We start from the raw sequence: 20657 nt of genomic DNA on the forward strand, positions 1-20657 counted from the left end.
CATATGTGACTCGAAACAATTTGTTTTCAAGACTTTTTCATTTAACAAGATATTCCAGATGTATTGTCTTCAAACAAGTCCCTATATCTGGCTGAAATGGTGCTTGTTAGGCAGTTGTGTCTCATATTAAGTGTAATGAGATATTTGGACTAGAAATGAGACAAATATACTTGGTAAGACTTTGATTTTTTTTTCCAGTGTAATTGCAATTTTCTTCCTCCTTAAAAAACAAACAAGTTGAATCATACACTTCGAGAATGAATGTCATTCCCATAAACAATGCACGATGACATTTATTTCAACTGAGACAAAAAGGCATTTTTTAAAGTTTACAGTTACAAAATGAATTGAAATATCCACACAGCACAAATGTGGGCTAGTTTTAACACAACTTAATGTAATGAATAGATGAAGTTTTGAGTGGACACGGATATAATGTAATATAATCGATTCAGGGGAGAAAAATCGATTTTTCAAATCATCCCATAAAAAAAATCGCGATATGTACATGAATCGATTTTTTATTTTATTTTTTTTTTTTAATTTTTTTTTTCGTCCACCCCTACTGTATAACATGCAGTGTCATGATTCACTATGAATGCTGGTGAAGAACAGTGCTGTCAGGCTTTGCTCTTGTTGGGGGTCCTACTGTAAGGTTTGTGCACGTGTGTTTTGCAGTGCACATAGTCGAGGGCTTTGTGGGAAAGAGTCACAGGGTTGGCAGGAGGACGGGTCTCGAACGAGCTCTTGCAAAACCGTATCAGAGACGCGGGATGCGACCAGAAGAAGCCCATTTTTATGGCCCAGTGCTGCTTTGCTTTGTCTTTTGAGCTAAATGAGAAAAGTTCTGGCTGCGGTGACAATCGGCCTCTGCCAGAACAAAGGTCTAACAACGCGTCCCTTTAACAATAATGTTTGCTCACCGTGTGGACCGTTGATGCTCTGTCCCCAAAGGATCCAGAGTGCAGTAAAATGCTTGTGTGTGTGTTTCATTGTGTACTGTTCATGTTCTTTGTGGGGTTTTTTGCAGCGATTTCTTGTTCTCTTCTCCTACATGGCCCGTCTCATAACATGTTCCTTCTGTTTACCGCATGTTTTGAGAGGTTTAAAGGTTTAAAGGGATAGTTCGCCTCTTTTGACATGAAGCTGTATGACATCCCATATCAGCAACATCATTTATGAACATCTTCTTACCCCCTGCTGCGTCCTGTGAGCAGAGTTCCAGCCTCGTTTTGGTGTTGATGAAGGTAGTCCGGCTAGTTGGCTGGGGTTTAAAAAATAAAGCGTTTTGCTTCTCAAAACAATATGCATTCAACAGAGTAATACATTTGCATCACAAAATGGTTCTCCAGGAAAAAGTCAGACCTCACAATCGCTTGGCCCTATTTTCTCTCCCTTCGTATCACTGCCTGCTGTGCAGACCGAGCAGCAAACACCGTAACAGGTGCGGCTATCGCTAGGTGGCTGAACGCATTGATATGAAGGGAGAGAAAATAGGGCCAAGCGATTGTGAGGTCTGACTTTTTCCTGGAGAACCATTTTGTGATGCAAATGTAATACTCTTTTGAACGCATATTGTTTTGAGAAGGAAAACGCTTTATTTTTGTGGCCCCAGCCAACTAGCCGGACTACCTTCATCAACACCAAAACTCAGCTGGAACTCTGCTCACAGGACGCAGCAGGGGGTAAGAAGATGTTCAGAAATGATGTTGCTGATATGGGATGTCACACAGCTTCATGTCAAAAGAGGCGAACTATCCCTTTAATCAATGATTTACTTCCTGCAGAACGCAGAAGCACCTCCTGCCCTGAGGATGATGAACAGAACTTGCACTTGATGAGTAGAGGGAAACTGACGCTGAAAGTCATTTGTTGGGATTTTAGAGTACTCTTAGTTTCTCTGTTGCTTTAACATGGTGCGTAAAGATGTACTTGTTTTGTTACCCCCCCCCCCCCCCCCCCAAAAAAAAAAAAAAAAAAACAAGAAAAGAGGATGACAGTAAATAAAACAGCCGGAACGATGAAGAATTCTCAGCATTAATGATACAGCACTGAACGGCTGACAGCTTTTACCTACATTTTGCAGAATTGCTAATAACTTGTTGTGGAACTGCCTCACAGGACAAACCCTCTGTGGGGGTGCTCTGTGTAGGTACAGAAAACTCAAAGACCGTGTAAATAGTGTTCCAAATATGTTGGGACACGTGTTATGTTGTGAATTTGTAACGTCTCGTGACTTTCTATAGGCGGGGCCACCATTTAAAGGTGCAGTTAAATGAATGTTTGTCGTCACACTAGCATTACCCCTCAGCAGTTTAGTCTACCACAAAGAACTTATTAGAAACCCCCACATTTATACAATAGATTTAAAGAACACAAGAAATGACAGCCTCTGAAAGTATGCTCCTAAAATCTGGAACAGTCTTCCAGAAGATGTGAGACAGGCCTCAACTCTGACAATGTTTAAATCCAGGCTGAAAACAGTTCTGTTTAGCTGTGCATATGACACCTGAAAGTGTTTTATCTGCACTCTTCACTTTCAAATTAATTAATTAATGATTATTTTTAATGGGTTTTTAAATTTAAATTTATTTTTTATTTATTTTTAATGATTTTATTGCCTTCTTGTGATTTTATGTAGCTGTGAAGCACTTTGAATTGCTTTGTGTACGAATTGTGCTCTAAAGTAGCCACAGTTTAAAGGTAGACTACGCCTTTAAACTGTTGTTGGACATGAACTCTAAGATGCGTATTATTATTCACTCGAATTTAGTGGAGCCGTATGTTTATTACTTTGCATTTTCTTTGCTCACTGACTGTATTTGCATCTTTTACACACACACACACACACACACACACACACACACCCTCTGGCCCTGTTGACAGAGTAGGGACATAAAATCTGCCGATTCATCACCTTCCTGGCCAGTTTTTGTGGGAGTGTGTTCAGGTGGGGACAAATCTTTTTAGGCTTTAGAATGTAAAGTAATGTTTTACTTCTGTGATTTACTCTGCGACTCACCGCAGTCTGTCTTTAGAACACCGCTGCTGTAACTCACTATCAGCAGGAGAGGAGGAGCCGTGTCTGATATTGTTGCTTAGTCTACCTTTTCAAGTGTAAAAGAACACTGTAAACTCTGTGAAGGCACAGATTCCTTTATAAAGAGGCGTCTTTGAATTTAACAAGGTCCTTTCTTTTTGGTCACCTCACAACTGGCACTGAATTTGGGGGCCATTTGTGACATGTTTAACCTTTTCCCCTCCTCTGCATCTTACCCTCAGATGAACATTGCACATACTCCATCCCAGAGACGGGGACTCGAGTCACTGTGACTTGGACTCATAAAATAAAAGACTTGAGACTCGACTCGGACTTGGAAGTTAAAGACTCGGCACTTGACTTGAGACACGATGACTTGAGTGTTAAGCATCTAGCATAACTTCCAACTTTGTTTGTCATTTGAAGATCCATTCTGACCAGTAAGTGCTCGTCAAATTAGCTAATATTATCCTGTTAGCCTTGTCCAGGGGTCGGCAACCTGCGGCTCTTTCATCCTTATACCACGGCTCTGCGTGGCTTGGGAAAATAAATAAAAAAATATCCAATTCAAGTGTATTTTATTTGTGTTAGTTCGATTTTTTTTTTTTTTATTATTATTTTTTATTTTATTTATTTATTTATTTTTTAATTGTAGTTCTAAATTGGAAGATTATTGTGATCTTGAAATATTAAAATAAAACTATATTTCATTGTTTTTTGTTGCTGAAGATATGCGTCACACTCGAGACTGTCAACTCCACGTAGGCCAAGTATGGAGAAATGTAAGAAAAGAAAAATATCTGAAGAAAATAGAACATTTAATGATGCCTGGGCAGATTCGTTTGCATTTACCTCTGACGAGAGTGGCTTACCAGCATGCCTAATTTGTGGTGAGAAAGAAACCTTCAACTCGTCGTGTTTTTTTTATTATTATCTTTTCAAGAGTTCAAAATGTGTTCATTACATAAATAAAATTTAATTTGAGCACTTCATGGATTTTGTAAGCAACACACTATAGTTGTTTATTCAAAGCATTAAGCTAAAAAAAACAATATCTTCATTTTAGATGTAGAAAAGTATTAGCGGGTTCCCAGTATTTTGCTTTTCCGTGGGAACCGGGTCCAAATGGCTCTTTGAGTGTGAAGGGTTGCCGACCCCTGGCCTAGCCGGTAGTTAGCTAACGTTAGCTTGATGTGATACGGGGTGGACAGGTTGGACACATTGGCCAATGATGTTTACTGACAGTTACTTATATCTTTGTGTTTTCACTTTATTAAGATCAGATTCTGCAGGTAAAACTGCAATAATAAGGTGACTTGACTTTGACTTGCCCAAGAAATAATTACTTGAGACTTGCACATGTGTGACTTGGTCCCATCTCTGCTCCATCCTATGTGAGAATGGCTCTATTTTTAATGGACACTGTTATATACTGTTGCAAAATGATCTAATGCATCATTTCCAGTGATGTCATTGATATCATCTTTGTGTTTTTAGGCTTTGACATGCTCTTTTTGGGAAATGCATAAGAACTGAGAGTAGATCGAACATCAGCTGAATGCTGATATGTTTTTAGGGAATCGCCACATTTTACACCTGCTTATAAATTGTGTTTTTTATACCGTGGCCTGATAAATGTTTGTGTTTGGCCTCCATGCTCCTACAGACGTGGTTAAAGTTGTTCTTTGACTTGTCGTATGTGTAGTGAGGGATTTTTGTAGAACTCTGGTTGCAGTGGTTCTTGAATAGACGCATATTTTAGATGCATATCGTTTGGTGCCAGATGGCTGTTATGGTAATGTGCAGAGCCTTTGCTAGAAATGTTATCATCCCACCTTCTTGAGTTTGCGACATTTTATATTCATTTTGTGATAAATGAATTCAACCTAGCTTCTTGCAGGGATGTGATTGACAAATACTTTTTTGAATAAAATATTTTTAAGCTAAATCTTCAGTGTAATAATTATGTTGCAGTTGAACATAGTAGGTTATACAAATAAAGCCCAATGAATGTGGTGCTCTGAGGTAAATGGTGTAACTGAGGGTGTTTTTTTTTTTTATTTTATTTTTAAATTTGTTTTAAATGTGCAACCTTCTCAGCTTGTCATTAAGCAATTATAAAAAAACAAAAATTTTTTTACATGTATTTTACACCAGGGGCATTTCATACCATCCCAACTTTTGTCTGAAACGCTGTGTTTAAATTCTGACTCTTCAGGTTCTCTCCTCCCAAAGGACTAAGCCTGCTATAATTGGTCTGCCGAAGGGTAGAAAATGTGCACAAGTCAGATGCTCATTCCTTGTTTTGGGTTTGCCAAACTGGCCACTGAGTGTGAATGTGTTTGGATGTTGTAAGTCCTGGAAGAAATGAAGAAAAACTTCTGTAGTGACTATTTGTTGATGAAAATAATAGAAAAAAAACAACTTTTGTCTTAAAGGTGACCAAACTAAAATTAAACATAACTCAAATAGTGCACTGTGGGTTTCTGGTTTACGCAGGAAAAAAAAGTCCAAAAACGTCAAAAATGTAGTTCATCGTGGATTTATTCCGAGTTTGCAGGCAAAACCAAACATGACGAGCTTTACAGGATCCCTTCCTGACTCTCCTGCTCTGATTCCCGTACCTGCTTCTGCTTGCCTCACCTGTTCACCCACTGATTGACGAACTGAGAACTTCTAACTGGTAAAAAAAACCATGTGACCACCCAAATGCGCCCAGAGCTCCCTAAAACCCAAGTATTTATGTGTGAAACACTCATTTCCCCAAACAAAAAAATTAATTAAATTAATTACAAACCAATTTATCCTAAACAACTCAAATTAAACAAAAATGCTAATTATCAACCAAAAACTAAGCAAATAATATCAAATAAATCTAAATTCTAAGACTTAAAGGTAGGGTAGGACATCCTGGATTTTCAGTCCAGCGAAGCTGCATTTTGAAAATGCAGGTCAAAAGTCCCAACCCTTTTCTTCACTTTCCCCCCGAAGCCACGCCTCTAGAGTACATGAACGAGCACGAAGGTGCACGAGCGCTGTTCTGACAGCAAGCATCGATCGTTGCCGTATTTAGTATATGCTAACTATACGTTTAATAATGCTAGGTGCTAGCCAAGCTGGCTCTAGTTTAGCTTCCTGCCAAGCTTCTGGACGCGTAATTCGTTCACGAAGAAGGGTACGTGCACAGGGGGAAGGAGGGGGAGGGAGGAGCAGATTGCAGTTTGATAGACGCATCAGAATCCAATCATCGTTAACGGTCCGTTCAGTATGATTGGATACTGTTTTTCCTGGATTGTACGTTCTAGAGGCCACTAAAACTTTTCATATTTGTGTCAAAACTTTTAATTAATTGGTTGCAATGGGGGTGTGAAGAGTATTTCAAGCAATACGTAAAAAAATGCTCCAGAAAAAGAACCCCTACCCCACCTTTAACTAGAAATAGAGAAATGGCTCCTACAACTTCAGTTCAACCCATGAAATCAATTCAAAGTCGAGAGGTGGGAAGATGGGGGGGCACTGCAGATGCAGGATGTGCTGACCACAGGTTGAGTGATATCTGCCAGTGTGGCCCTGTTCCCATCCTTCCATCTCACCGCAGGAGTGGCCACACCTCTGCTAACCTATGCTTATTTAGAAAATTCTTGGAGGAACAGTTGGAGGCACGGTGTTTTTTCCAAAGTGGTGACAGAGGGAGTGAGTATTTTTCAGAATGAGGAATAAACTGAAGAATCTTTCTAAAATGCAGTTTATTAAAGCCCTGCAAACCACTCATCATCTGAGGAGGAGGGCCCGCACATGAGAATCCAAAGGTCCCCCTGCCAGCTACATAATATTAAGTTAGGAACTGATTTGAATGTTTTATCTGCATTCACTGTGAGCTAGTGTGGTTACCGATGATGGTTATTCTTACCCGTGTGTTGCTTTTCACCCTGTTTTTTGGAATCGTGGAGCTTGATACGTGTAATTTAATTTAGATATTGACACAAAAGCTCGTCATTATGGCTGTGTGAAGTTCTCCCGTTTTTCAAACATGTTGGTTTATTTTCTACCATTTGTTACATTTGTGGTGATTTCATAGTGACCTCTTGTGTTAGAATTTACCCCCGTTTTTATCTGGGGCGGATGTAGTAACTTGCCGGATCTTCTTTTTTATGGATGTCGTTGTTTTGACTGGTGAAGCTGAGCTGGTGAGTTAAGAGATATGTAGAAACTTTAAAATATACCGTTAAATACCATAAATATGTTTATGTATGCGGATTATACAGAGAATAATATGTCCGTGTAATTAATGTTGTGGTTTTGTTTTATACTTGTGTCATTTTCAGTTGATTACCTGGCGAACGGCACGGTTACTGTATAGGTGCCAGTCAGCATAGCATGTAAAGCATAAATGCTTATACAAAAATAAACCACGGAAAATACAGTGATCGGAGGTCTGAGCTTGAGTGTGACACTGTTTCATCAGTTCAGAACGCCCTTTATGGTGGGAGTTATTAGACTAAAGTAGTTAGTTTAATAAAGCCGAACATTGGATAAATAAGGTACCTCATCCCTGATGCTTCTCTGATTTTTGGCACCTTTTGCTTCCACCCCTTGTGTACTTTTCACTCTGTATACATCTGTACATAAACTCCTGTTTAGTGTGTTTGTGACCCACCTCTTTGATCATTCTGCGTTTGAAAATGGTTTCAATTTGACCTACCATGTCGCCACATGTGCCACTTGATCAGAACTGATGATACGGTAAAGTGGTTTCCTTATCTGGACTTTGATTTTGTCAAAGGAATTTGATTCAGGCCATCTTGGCCTGTGAAGCTTGTTCTAGATGTTTCTCTGGCGCTCTCCGCTCCAGATCTGCATAATTAATTGAATGATACTTCCTGAGGTTATAATGTTGCTGTTTAAATGACTGAGGAAAAATAGCTAAATATATAAACTCTCAACACTCCTTCTCAGTAACACATTCAGGGTTCCACCATCTGTTGTAAATGAGCACTGCAATCCATCCGCCTTTCTTCTTACTGCTGTCTGCCCGCACAGTAAAAGAGCGAAAGAGCGGGTATAGTTCCTCAGCAGGTGTCTGCAGGTGTCTGAGGGTGACTGACAGACATTAGCTCAATTTGATACCAAAGACCCTTTTGAACACAAAAGCCTCTCTTCCAGTTTTGTGTAGAAGCCCCTGGAGGACAGGCCAGAGATGGGGACTCGAGTCACTGTGACTTGGACTCGAGTCGCTGTTTTGATGACTTGTGACTTGACATAAAATAAAAGACTTGAGACTCGACTCGGACTTGGAAGTTAAAGACTCGGCACTTGACTTGACTTGAGACACGATGACTTGAATGACTTGAGTGTTAAGCATCTAGCATAACTTTGAACTTTGTTTGTCATTTGAAGATCCATTCTGACCAGTAAGTGCTCGTCAAATTAGCTAATATTAGCCTGTTAGCCTAGTCGGTAGTTAGCTAACGTTAGCTTGATGTGATACGGGGTGGACAGGTTGGACACATTGGCCAATGATGTTTACTGACAGTTACTTATATCTTGTGTTTTCACTTTATTAAGATCAGATTCTGCAGGTAAAACTGCAATAATAAGGTGACTTGACTTTGACTTGCCCAAGAAATAATTACTTGAGACTTGCACATGTGTGACTTGGTCCCATCTCTGCTCCATCCTATGTGAGAATGGCTCTATTTTTAATGGACCCTGTTATATACTGTTGCAAAATGATCTAATGCATCATTTCCAGTGATGTCATTGATATCATCTTTGTGTTTTTAGGCTTTGACATGCTCTTTTTGGGAAATGCATAAGAACTGAGAGTAGATCGAACATCAGCTGAATGCTGATATGTTTTTAGGGAATCACCACATTTTACACCTGCTTATAAATTGTTTTGATACCGTGGCCTGATAAATGTTTGTGTTTGGCCTCCATGCTCCTACAGACTAAGATCAGATTCTGCAGGTAAAATTGCAATAATAAGGTGACTTGACCTGTTACAGGACTTGACTTGCCCAAGAAAAAATTACTTGGGACTTGCACATGTGACTTGGTCCCATCTCTGGGACAGGCAGACATACATGGAGCTAAGAATTCTTATTTTTTTCTCCCCCTAAATCTATTGTACCCTACTCTTTGTAATCTACTCAGGAAATAATGACTGTATGATCTAGCCTTATTCTGTCGATCATTGCTTTGTTTCATTGTTGGAGTTCTGGACCTCGAAAAATCCCTCCACCTGTAGCAATACTTTTTCTTGTCTGACAGATCAAACGGAAACCTCTTGACAATTTTATTTGGTGCTAAGCTTTTCTTTCACTTAGCAAATGCTGCTTTTGATGCCTTCTCTTTCTCTAAAGCTGAAGATGTTTTTGCAGTTGACGAGATGACGTGTAAAGACACGAAAGGCCTGCTCAGTAGCCAGTGATTGGTTTGTCCTCTTTAGCACTACTGTAGCAGGGTGCTGTGATATGTCAGGAGGACTAGGAGCCCCATACTTATGAAAACATAGTTCTGAATTTTAAATCGGGTTTCTGCCGATCGATCGCACTGAATGTGAAACTGGAATTGTGTATCATTTGGTCGACTAGCTGTCCAGCATGTTATTCCAACTGACTGGAAAGTTTTTATTACTGTAGAATACACTCTCACCACTATCACGAGAATTCACAAATACTGTATTGACCTTGAAATGGATGGTGGTTATTCAACCACTAATCAGCCAAAAGTACACAAATAGGTTTTGAAATTCATTAATGTACTTAGGTGTTAAAATTGGCTTTATTAAATGCTGTACTTTTCCACGATGGATACGAGGCATGACCTTAACAGAGACCTTAACTGATCCAGGAATGGGGAGACAAAACAATTAGCCTGGGAAAGCAGGTGCAAGGTTCACACACATTTGGCTTATTCAGAGAATATGATGAAGCATGTTGAACCTACTCATCCAATCATATTTGGTCCACAATGAGTCCAACCTTTGTGAAACAATCAGGCATATAAATACAAAATGTTACCGGAAATCGAGGCTCTGTCTGACGGATTTCCTGAGAGACGTCTGTCATACTGAGTCCGGCGCTGATTTACTCCATTTGTTACCACAAATAAAGACTTAATTTAACTTGAGATTACTCCGGCTCGTTCTTGAGCAGCCAATGAAAGAATCGATCTAACAGTTGTTTGCTTTAGTTTGTCCTCCTTAGTGCAACATAGGGGAAAAAAAAAAAACGTTTTTCCACCTCCACTGCTCTGTCAAACCCTGCTGTTAGAGTGACCCTGTTGTGCCTGTTTTTCCTGGTTCTCGTCTCAACCCTCATATCATACGCATTGCACACATGCACAAAACCCTCTTAGGCTCTTGTGGTTGTATCCTTGTCATCAGACATTGAGCCAGAATGACACAGCATTTGTAGGAGATGAAGATGCCAGGACCTGGAATATATGTCACACCCTTTTAGCCTCCCCCTTTCAGAGGTTCACACCTCTAGAAAAAGATGAACTTATTGTGTAAAATAAGACGAGCAGTAAACAGGCTGTGCTCTCTGTGAACTTGTTGCATCACTGATCCTCTTCCCGTGCCTTCCCCTTCTCCATCTCGGTATCCTAAACCAGTTTTTCTGTCTTCATCTTCCTCTCCTGTCACTGCTCTCACTTTATAGCATCTCCATTTGTCCATGTCCTGCCGTCGTTGTCCAGATTCGTCTCTCTTCACCCATTTTTGCATTTTATTCCTCACTCTTAAATGCTGTGGTCGTGTCTTTTCTACATAAACAGATGAACACGTCGGCTTTCTGTAGCTAAACACCGGTCATGTCCAGAATGTGTTGCATGGTTAGGTTCTGATTTACTTTTAAATTAATTGTAGTTCCTGCATTAATTCAGCTTTGTAATAGCATTTTGACATTAAATGCCCTCTCGCACTGTTTTCAGTAACCGTGAATATTTACTCTCATATTTACTTTAAATCTTAGATGATGCGACAGAAAAATGTCATTCTCTCCATACCCTTTAAGGGCCTCCTGCCACACCCCTTCTTTTCTTTTCTTCTTTCTTCATTCCTCCTTTACTCCGGAGTTTTCCTCCACTTTCAGTTCTCCCTAATCTTTCTTGCTCATCTTCATATCCAAACTATTCTGTTTATCCATTCCCTTTCCTCTTCAAACTCTACTGTATTTTTATTTATTTTTTATTTTGCCATGCTTCATCATTTCTTCCCCTCCCCCACTCTGCTCTCCCCTGTTAAGCCATCCTGTGTCCCCACCCTCCTCCTTCACACCCCATGTTCACCACCTTCCTCACCTCTCAGTATTGCTTTGTGTTGATGTAATGTGTTGCTGACTGGACGTTCGTCCAGCTTGTAAGATAATGGATCTTTCTCGCGCATACTCATTAGCGCACGCGAGGGAATACATCGACACCGAAGTGACTTGCCTTGCTGCTGGAGCCTGTATCCATCCCGCTAGCCTTCTCTTCTCTTCTTTCTTTCCCTCCTTCATCTTCCCATCCTCCCTTTTTCCTCTGCAGTATTGGTCCTGCCTAGTGAGAGACTGTCTGCTCTCTTTCTACCCCATCTACCCCCTCCCAAACCTCTTTTTCCCATCTCCCTATCTGCTGCGTTTGCTGCACTCTTGTCTATTTCTGGCTCTTGCTTTTCTTGTTTCCTCTCTCTCCCTCCTGGGATCTGTCTTGAGCTTTCAGTAGTTGGACTGGCTGCTGTCTCTTCTGTACCTTTTTCACTTATCTGCATTTCTCCTCCTGTCACACCCTGTAAACTTCTCAATGAACCTTCCACCCCTTAGCCATCTTCTCCCCTGACCTCACCTTTACGATTCGTGTACGATTTTGTCGGCCCGATGACTTCGCATGGGAATCGTAAAGGTTCGCGGCAGCAGCCGACAAACGATTTTGTCGTTTCATCGGATCAAATCAAACATGTTTGATATTTCCGTACGGATTTTCCTTGTGCCGAATACAATCGTATGTGTGTGCGGTCTCTGTTCCGATGTCATCGCGCAGGATTATTTAAACAGCCAATGGGAATAGCGCACTTAGTCACGTTGGACGACTACGACACAAACATGGCTGCCTCCAGTTTGAAAGTCACGTGATTTGTAGCTTCCTATTTTGGTCATGTGATAACATTCGGTCAAAAAAATCGTAGGTTCGCAAGTGTGTGCGGTGGACGTGCGAGCGTGTCAAATACGGTCCGAATTGTTATGCCGATCAAACGATGCAACGATGACATCGTAAAGGTGTGCGCCGGCCTTAAGTCTATCAGTGCGTTGGAAGTTCTTGCAGATTACTAAAGTGTGACAGAGGAGGTTCCCAGACTGACTGAAATTTGTCTGAGCCTCTTATTGTAAATTGAATCTTCTCCAAATGTAAAAATAACATCTTGTGCAGCAGTGGGTGGGATATTTGATTTCCAATGAAGTAATATTAGTCTTCGCGCAAGCAAAGAAACAAATGCTGTGACGTTGAGTTGCTTCTTAGTCTTAGCTTCTTTCTTTTTTATTCTTCATTTTTTTTTAATCAATTTTACATTTTTTTTTTTGTTTTCTTACCACCTCTATGATTGAATATCCTTCTATCCCTCATTTCCTCTCTCTGCCTTTTTGTGACTTCATCTTTTCCACCTCGTTTTATTTTTCTAAAATATTTTCTTTAATGCCCTCCCCCCTTAAAATTTCCTGATGTACACAGCTCACTGTCTTGCAGCTCTTAGTGTCTTCTTCATTTTTCTGTGTCTAGATGTGCTTCTATGTTTTTTTGTTTTTTTTTTTGTTTCAACTCTCGAATTACACTATGAGGAGATGGCTCTATAATGGATACTCTGCGCTTTTAGTCCTCTCCTCATGCCCCTATGGACCTGTGCCTGCTCTCTTTTCAGTAGAGCTGTGCATCCTTCCTGTGTGTTCTAATCAATAGGCTTCAGTCAGACTGCAGGAGTCAGAAAGGTATTGCAGAGTGAGGACTGAGTCGTGTTTAAGGCCTCATAAACCTCGAACGTACGGACTATATCGTTGATCATGAATTTTGTATTATTTTGCTTTTATGTTAGTTTGAACATAATTTGATTTAAAAAAAAAAAAATTAGGACAGGCTGTGGTCTGACATCTCTGTTCTTTCTCTGTAAATGTGGTGGCCTCCCTCTCCATTTTGTTCAGGAAACACAGCATCAGGTTAGACGATCAGGCAGTTCTAACTATTCACAAAGCAAGAAGCTTTAACATGAACAAACAACCAATACGCTATGAGGTATTGAAGTTTCTGAATAGTTTTTAATGGGCTTTAATTTGGTAGAATCATCCTCATACACATTTTTGAGTGCTGTAATTTAAGAATTATTTAGGGGAAAGTTTCATATCTGACCTAATGGGGGGGAAATAAACCCCAAGACTGAAACAAGCATATGTTTCAAATCAGCCAGCTGACACGCCTAACTGGAATTTTATAGATCTAATGCTATGTGGAAGTTATGGTGTGTAACAGTCACTGACATCTAGTGGTTAAGTTGAAGATTGCAGCCATTTTGAATGGCATCCACTCACTGTCTAGCAACAAATTGCAAAATTGCCTCTTCATCTTTGCACTTCCTCACTACTGTCCATTCTCATGCTGTTGCTCTTTCTGACATTAAGTAAAAATTGTCCCAATCATTTGAGAATAATTTATAAATTCCAGACTTAATCAACTCCTCTAACAAAATCCTGTTCTTTTTTACATTACATTAATTTCGCAGACGCTCTCATTCAAAGCTATTTACTAGAGGTGGGAGAAAGTCCCTATGTTGCAAGTCCAAGTAATCTCAAGTCTTTGCTCTCAAGTCCAAGTCCTATGATTTTAGGTTTCGAGTCCCAACCAAGTCCTAACAAATCGATTATAATTAATGATACGGATCATGACCACGCCTCAATTAAGTTGTTTATATTTTATTGTTAATGTTCTGCCACTTATTCATTTGTTTATTTTTATTAATATTGTGTTTAGATGCTTCGTCAATATAAGCACTGCCTTCTTGTGCCAATAAAGCTATTTGAAATTGAAAAAATTGGGTGATATCTTTAGTATATTTTTTTTTGTGTGTATTGGCATTAATTATCCAGCCAAGACTGATAACAGGAGTGCATTTGTAAATCCTTTTTATTTCTACACAAACTTGCTGAAACAAACTACAGTATTGATGCGACACTTTTAAAAAATATTTTAATATTTGTGCTTGCTGCATGTGACTTGACTCGAGTCCAGAGGGTTAAGTCCAAGTAGAGTCTCAAGTCTTTTTTTGATTTGATCAAGCAAGTCTCAAGTCATCAAAATCGGGACTCGAGTCCAAGTCAAGTCTCAAGTCTCGAGTCCAAGTCCCCACCTCTGCTGTTTACTAGTGAGGCACACATCAAGGGGAAGGCAATGTGGAAATACAGTATTTTGCCAAAGAATACTCTCCAAATAGGCTGCGAAGTTCAGGACTGAATCGGCGATCTTTTGATTTCAATACATCAGCCTGAGCTTCAGGCACCTTAAAAATAAATTTCCCGAATAAGAAAAAGGAATTTTCTCAGTATTACAGTACTGCCGCACCTCTTCTCACCTTCTGTCCGAAACGCTTAATTAGGGGTGCGCGATCTGACGATATAAAATCGTGACTGGCGAGGAAGAGTGGAGAATCGCAGGCGATCTACCAAATTAGAGAAACCGTATAGATCGCCTTTGCCAATCAGTGCAATGTTTTTTTTTGTTTTTTTGTGTTTAATGCTGGTTCCCGCCGATGCGGCAGACGTAGGGCGTCCTTAACCTAACCGACCAATCATAGCGAACTGTGCGTCGTGACACTTTCTTACACGCCTCCATGTTGTGTTTGTAAAAACTTAGAAAACGCATGGACAGCCATGGCTGAAAGCCAAGCCGACGAGCTGGTGAAGAAGAGGAAATCCACCTCTGTAATTTGGAATTGGTTCGGGTTTTCTTCTACCCTAACCCACTGCTGCTGGTCCACATCAGGAATGGGAACAGCAGCAGCAGCGGCACCATCCACAGCACATCCATAGCGGCGCACGGGAGAAACTCACGGCCAGCAGCAGCACTCTCGGGTCGGATGAGGAAACCGCTAGCTCGTAAGCTAACTACGGTGCAAGAGAAAAGGGATGCAGCGCGACCGTGACAAACATTACACAGTTGAAAAGTATTCCTTTAGGGCGCTCTGGTGATGGCAGTGCGTGACTGTGGCTGCAGTAAATGAACATGCAGCGTTGCTCATCTGTTGCTAAATGGCATCATGAGGTGGAGTCAAGTCGTCATCACTGGTTCGTTTTTCTATTTCCGGTTGCTTCACTCACACTGTGTCAGATGTCATCAATTAGATCATTATTTTTCATCTTGAATTGGGTTACAGTTGAATTACAATGTGTTGACTGCCAAATTCTTTCTTTTACTCCTTAGCTCTTCTGTGGTTCAGCATGTCGACTTAACTCTACTGTAATTGGTCTTTTTTTTTTTTTTTTTGTTTGGATGGAAGATTGTGATAAAAAATCGAAATCGTGATTTTTTTTTTTTTTTTTTTTTTTTTTAATGCAAAAAAATCGTGATACAACATTTTTTCCATATCGCCCACCCCTACGCTTAATTAATTAATTTTCTCTTAAAGTCCTTCTTGAAAGTTCCAGTTCCATCGATTGCAACACCAAGTTGCCCGATACATTGCTAAACTTTTTTTTTATCACAGATTGATTTCTGTTTTTCTTTTTCCTGACCTTTTTTTTTTTTTTTGCCTCTGTTTGTTTTACTTCCCTCCATCTCCTCCTCCTCTTTGTGCTGTACCTGAATAACTACTTGTGTTAATTAGGCTGGGAAGTCGCAGCGGATCCTGTCCTCTATTGATTTTTGTAATCAATCTCACCCAATACTTTATCAGCCTCCATCGAGAGGCAGCCAAAGTTGTCTTCATCTTGCAGCCTGAGGCCACACACAGATTTCTTTCCTTTGGGTTTTCAAAGCCACGACCGTGCTGCTCCTCACTTACCATCATTGTGTGAGCCATAACATCATCAGCTTGGAGTGTTGTTTTTTTTGTCATTGTGCTGTATGTGTTGCCATGAATTTTACATTCTTAAGTGTGGTTGTATGAGTATAAAGTCACTATATGACTATACAGTGTATAAAGTAAAAGTTTTCTCGGTGCCTGTGCACATCAAGTGTTAACAAAGAGAAGCCTTCAGCTTTAATTAACTGTCCCTTATTGTCGTTTTACTTGGCATCCAATGTCAAGTGTGAGGGGTAGCCGGACTCTCTCCTCTTTATCAGATAACATTTCTTAGTTGTAGTTTTCTGTCTAATTGCTTTGCACTCCACAGTGTTTGTTACATCGGCTCAAGCTGCATTTGTAATAGTTTAAACCAGTGATATTCACTAATTAAGTCAAGCACAAAAGACACATGTGATACTTTGCATAGCCTGGTGTGTAATGTTCCATATAAATGTTATATTCCAAACACAAGCTAAACAATAGTAAGGGTCAGTGTAAGCATACTCACTCCACCAGGCAGCAAATAGTCCTGCAGTCCCCAGCAGGACCTCTGCTATATCGCAGGTGAACAATTTTAACCGTATCACTGTGATCAGTCAGATGGCTATATTCTCTCTCCTCCAATGTTTTGCCTTTTCCTGGTAAGATTATCACTGATTGAGTGTTTATTTCGATCTTATTTTCAGGCAGATTACAAAATAAATACATTTCCATAATACATATGTAACAGAAGTCAATACTCGCTCGAAAGGGAGTGAGATGAAGTAAAAATACTTATTTGCTCCCACCCCCATTCAAAAATAACAATTTGTATGGATGCGTCTTACATACGTTGGCATAGTTTTTAACTTTCAACCTAATTTTAACATTTTACTACACATATTACACAATCTTCTTATCTCTTATTTGATGTTAATCACAATTTATATGATGATAACATAATAGCCCGTGCATATACATTACAAAATTTCTTCAGTTTTGTATTTTGTCATTACTTCCACTTTATATCTGGCCTTGAACTGATGAATAGAAATACACTGCTTAAGTTGTTCCTTCAACCCATTCCAGAGCCGAACCCCAATCACAGACACACACATGCTTTTTCTGGTGGTTCTCACCGCTGGCACTTTAAATATTTTACATCCCCTTGGGTGATGTTCTCCATGTCTCAATTTAAAGATTGTTTGAATATTATCCGGCAGAGTATTCATGCTGGCTTTGTACAATAATTGAGCTGTATAAAAGTTTACCAAATCCAGCAATTTGAAGTGTTTAGATTGCAGAAATAATGTGTGTGGGTGTGTGATCATAAAATCCAGCTTTGTGTATGGTTCTAATAGCCCTTTTTTGCAATTTCCAGAGTAAATTTAAGGAGCTTTTGTAGTTATTACCCCAGATTTCAATACCATCCGTTAGAAAAGGCAGCACAAGACAACTATACAACAGATGGAGAGCTTTATAATCCAATACATATTTTATTTTATTGATTATTGAAATGTTTTTTGAAACTTTATTTTGGTCTGCCCATTGCAGAGGCATACTACTCTGTAATAACCGTAAGTAGCAGCTGGGAGTTATTTCGCTGGTAAGCAGTTACAGTTATGCATATTAGCAGGATATTTTATTCCTAATGAGCCTTTAAGATTTCTAAGCAGTTTATTCACATCCACATAAAAAAATAGTAAAAGGTAAAGATAACAGGGTAATGAAATCATCTTGGGGCTTCAATGAACAGGGACTAGATGCAGCTGGTTTCAACGTGGTCTTTCTGAAAAGGTGGGGAAATGTGTTTCCACAGTTGCGCACTGCAGCATGATGCACTGACAGACACACATACGCAGCAGTTCTTCATTAATACTCTGTCTTAAAAAGGCTTGAGCTTTTCTCAGCTAAAAGGTTCAGATGAGAAGGAAGACCAGTCCCTCTTTGTGTTTGTGTACGAACTCAGACATCAAGTACAGGAGACACGAGGAGCCGACTGAGGAGCTGGCAGCTGTTCTAGATTACAGGGGAACATGGCGACCCATCGATTGTGTCCTCTGTACACACGCAAATACACACACCCTCACACTCGCTCACATTCTTTTTCTCTCCCAGAATTCAGTGGAACAGGGTTGCATTGTGAGGCAGAACAGAGTACTGCCAGGAACTGGGGAATGTTTGTGTGTTTGAAGGTGTTTGTAGTCCTGTCGTCCACAATAAAGTGGTTGATTCGATATGAAATGATACGAGGATATGTTTCAGCCTGTCTGCCTGCATTATTTTTGGTTCTTTGACTAATATGACTGCAAGTTCTCTCTGAAGTCGATATCTATGTAGTTGGCTCTTGTAGTGAATGCTTATTGCTACACTTTTAATGTAAAATTCACATTAATTTTCAAACTTTTTAAAGGTGTAGTGGCCATTTGTCCATTAAAAAACAAATTCAACTTAAAACAAAATCAAAAGACCACTGATGCACCATGGGGGATGTGGTTTAACGCAGGCAAAAGAAGATGAATGTCCAAAATGAATTCTTGCATTTTCTGATGATTTATTTCCAAACAATGAAACAAACAACAAAGAAAACCTGCTGCTCTCTCATTTTCCCTGATTTAAAAACAAAACAAACAAAAAAAACCATTGGCCCACCCAGGTGCATGCTGGGACTCCAGGTGCCCAGTGTGACCCAATTACCAAAAATATTCTAAACAAATAACTAACAAAGAATATTAGCAAAAAAATCTAATCTAAATAAAGCACTGAAATTAATCAAATAAAGTTACTCATAATAAGCAAATTAAATTTACAACTAGAACCCAAAAACTAACTTTACAAATAGCTCCTACAAAAAGCTTGTTTAGATCGGTTGCCTAAATTTTCGATGCTTTGCTTAGCTTTGTAGTGGGTCCATTCAGTTGGAACTCTTGGTCCCTAAAGCCAAACCGAAGTGTCCCGAGGTCTTCATGTGGTCGGATAGAGAGTCCAGAATGAATTTAATCAAGCCAGTACCTGCTCTCAATCAGAGCCTCTTCTGTCAACAGGAGGCTGTCTCACGCGAGACATCACGTCACGTGAGTCCGTAGGAGTTGATTGCCGAGTGTGCAGTAACACGCTCTGGAAAGTCACAATTTCGTTGCCTTTTTTTTTTCACAAACATAGTCCAGTATTTCTTTCGAAAGTGAAATGAAGTTGTATGCAACAGCAAAGCCTAGCTTACTAACAGGTTGGAATTTTGAAATGTCACGTGACGTGATGTCTCGCGTGAGATAGCCTCCTGTTGACGGAAGAGGCTCTGATTGAGAGCAGGTACTGACTTGATTAAATTCATTCTGGACTCTCTATCCGACCACATGAAGACCTCGGGACACTTCGGTTTGGCTTTAGGGACCCTCTACTCACTACCACGTAAGTGTTATGTTGTTTGGAGCTGTAGAAGAGGTATAAAAATAGCGTTTTGTAGCGGTGACATGATTTGCCCCATTCACTTCCAGGCTAACGACTTATTGCTAAAAACGGTCAAATCGAAATTCTCAAAACGCATCCGAATGACATGATTTTGATGTCAACTCAACGTATGTACTCCCAACATCCCGTAAATTGATCTAAAGTGCATTTTACTCCGGATTATCCCTTTAATCATGGCATATGGGTGTTTGGGCCCATAATCTTTGGCTCAGTTACCGCTGGTGAAGGTTTGTCTGTTAACTTATGGTGGAAATTGTGGTTTATACGGGTCACTTTTTATTGACTGACATAGCAGTACAACATCATTCAAACTCACATCATTCTGTGAGTTACAAATATTTTATTCTTAACATTGCAGATGCATTAAGACACCTGATGTGGCAAACACTGACTTACTATATGTCATGGCTACTAAAAGACCACTTTAACTTATGATTATGTTCTTTTTCAATTTAATCACCTTTATTTTTCAGATTAATTCATTGTTTGCTCAAACAAAAAGTTGAAAACCTATTATTCCTTGCGTAATTTGAAATGAATAACAGTAATTATTATGTGTAAGGCATTATACTTGCACTGTGCTTATGTGTTACATAGACCAGGTGGGACATTTGCATTCTTCTCTCTTTCAAGCCTTATGTAGTGTCAGCATCTTTGTGGAAATTTAACAAATTTGTCAAGCAACAGGGAGGACGGTAGTGTAGGTATACAACTGTAGCCGTGACACAGCAGTACAGCAGCGCACACGCCACATTCCTGGTGCAAAGCCAGCCCCAGGGGGACACTGCAACATTGAGTTCACAGGAAAAAAGGTTTCCTTCATGCCGAACTCCTGCCAGGGTTTTCTGTCCTCTTACCACCGCACATTCTGGCTCCATCTGTCCATCAAGCTGTCTTCTGTGGCTGTTAATCACATTATTTATGCACAGCCAGATTTCTGTTTCAGTGAGTTGATTAATAATTAAAGTGGAAAATATGTTTGCCGACTCTGTGTGGAATAGACACACGCGAAGCTCCTGCTGATCAGCTCTGTTTGGGGGGGGGGGGGGGGATCCGCTTATATGGAAGTTTTTCTGTGCCATCAGTTTGAATACGAATTTCTAATATTGAATTTTTACAGCATCAAAATCAGACTTTGAATTT

General features: G+C 39.9%; 1 protein-coding gene across 3 annotated transcripts in view; it reads left to right on the forward strand.

Moving 5' to 3' along the window:
• The window catches only part of ube2o (ubiquitin-conjugating enzyme E2O), a 54016-nt gene that overhangs the window by 2404 nt on the left and 30955 nt on the right, over nucleotides 1-20657 (forward strand). The gene's annotated exons all lie outside the window — the stretch shown is intronic.

The sequence above is a fragment of the Odontesthes bonariensis genome, chromosome 4, assembly GCF_027942865.1.
Source record: "Odontesthes bonariensis isolate fOdoBon6 chromosome 4, fOdoBon6.hap1, whole genome shotgun sequence".
NCBI lineage: Eukaryota > Metazoa > Chordata > Actinopteri > Atheriniformes > Atherinopsidae > Odontesthes > Odontesthes bonariensis.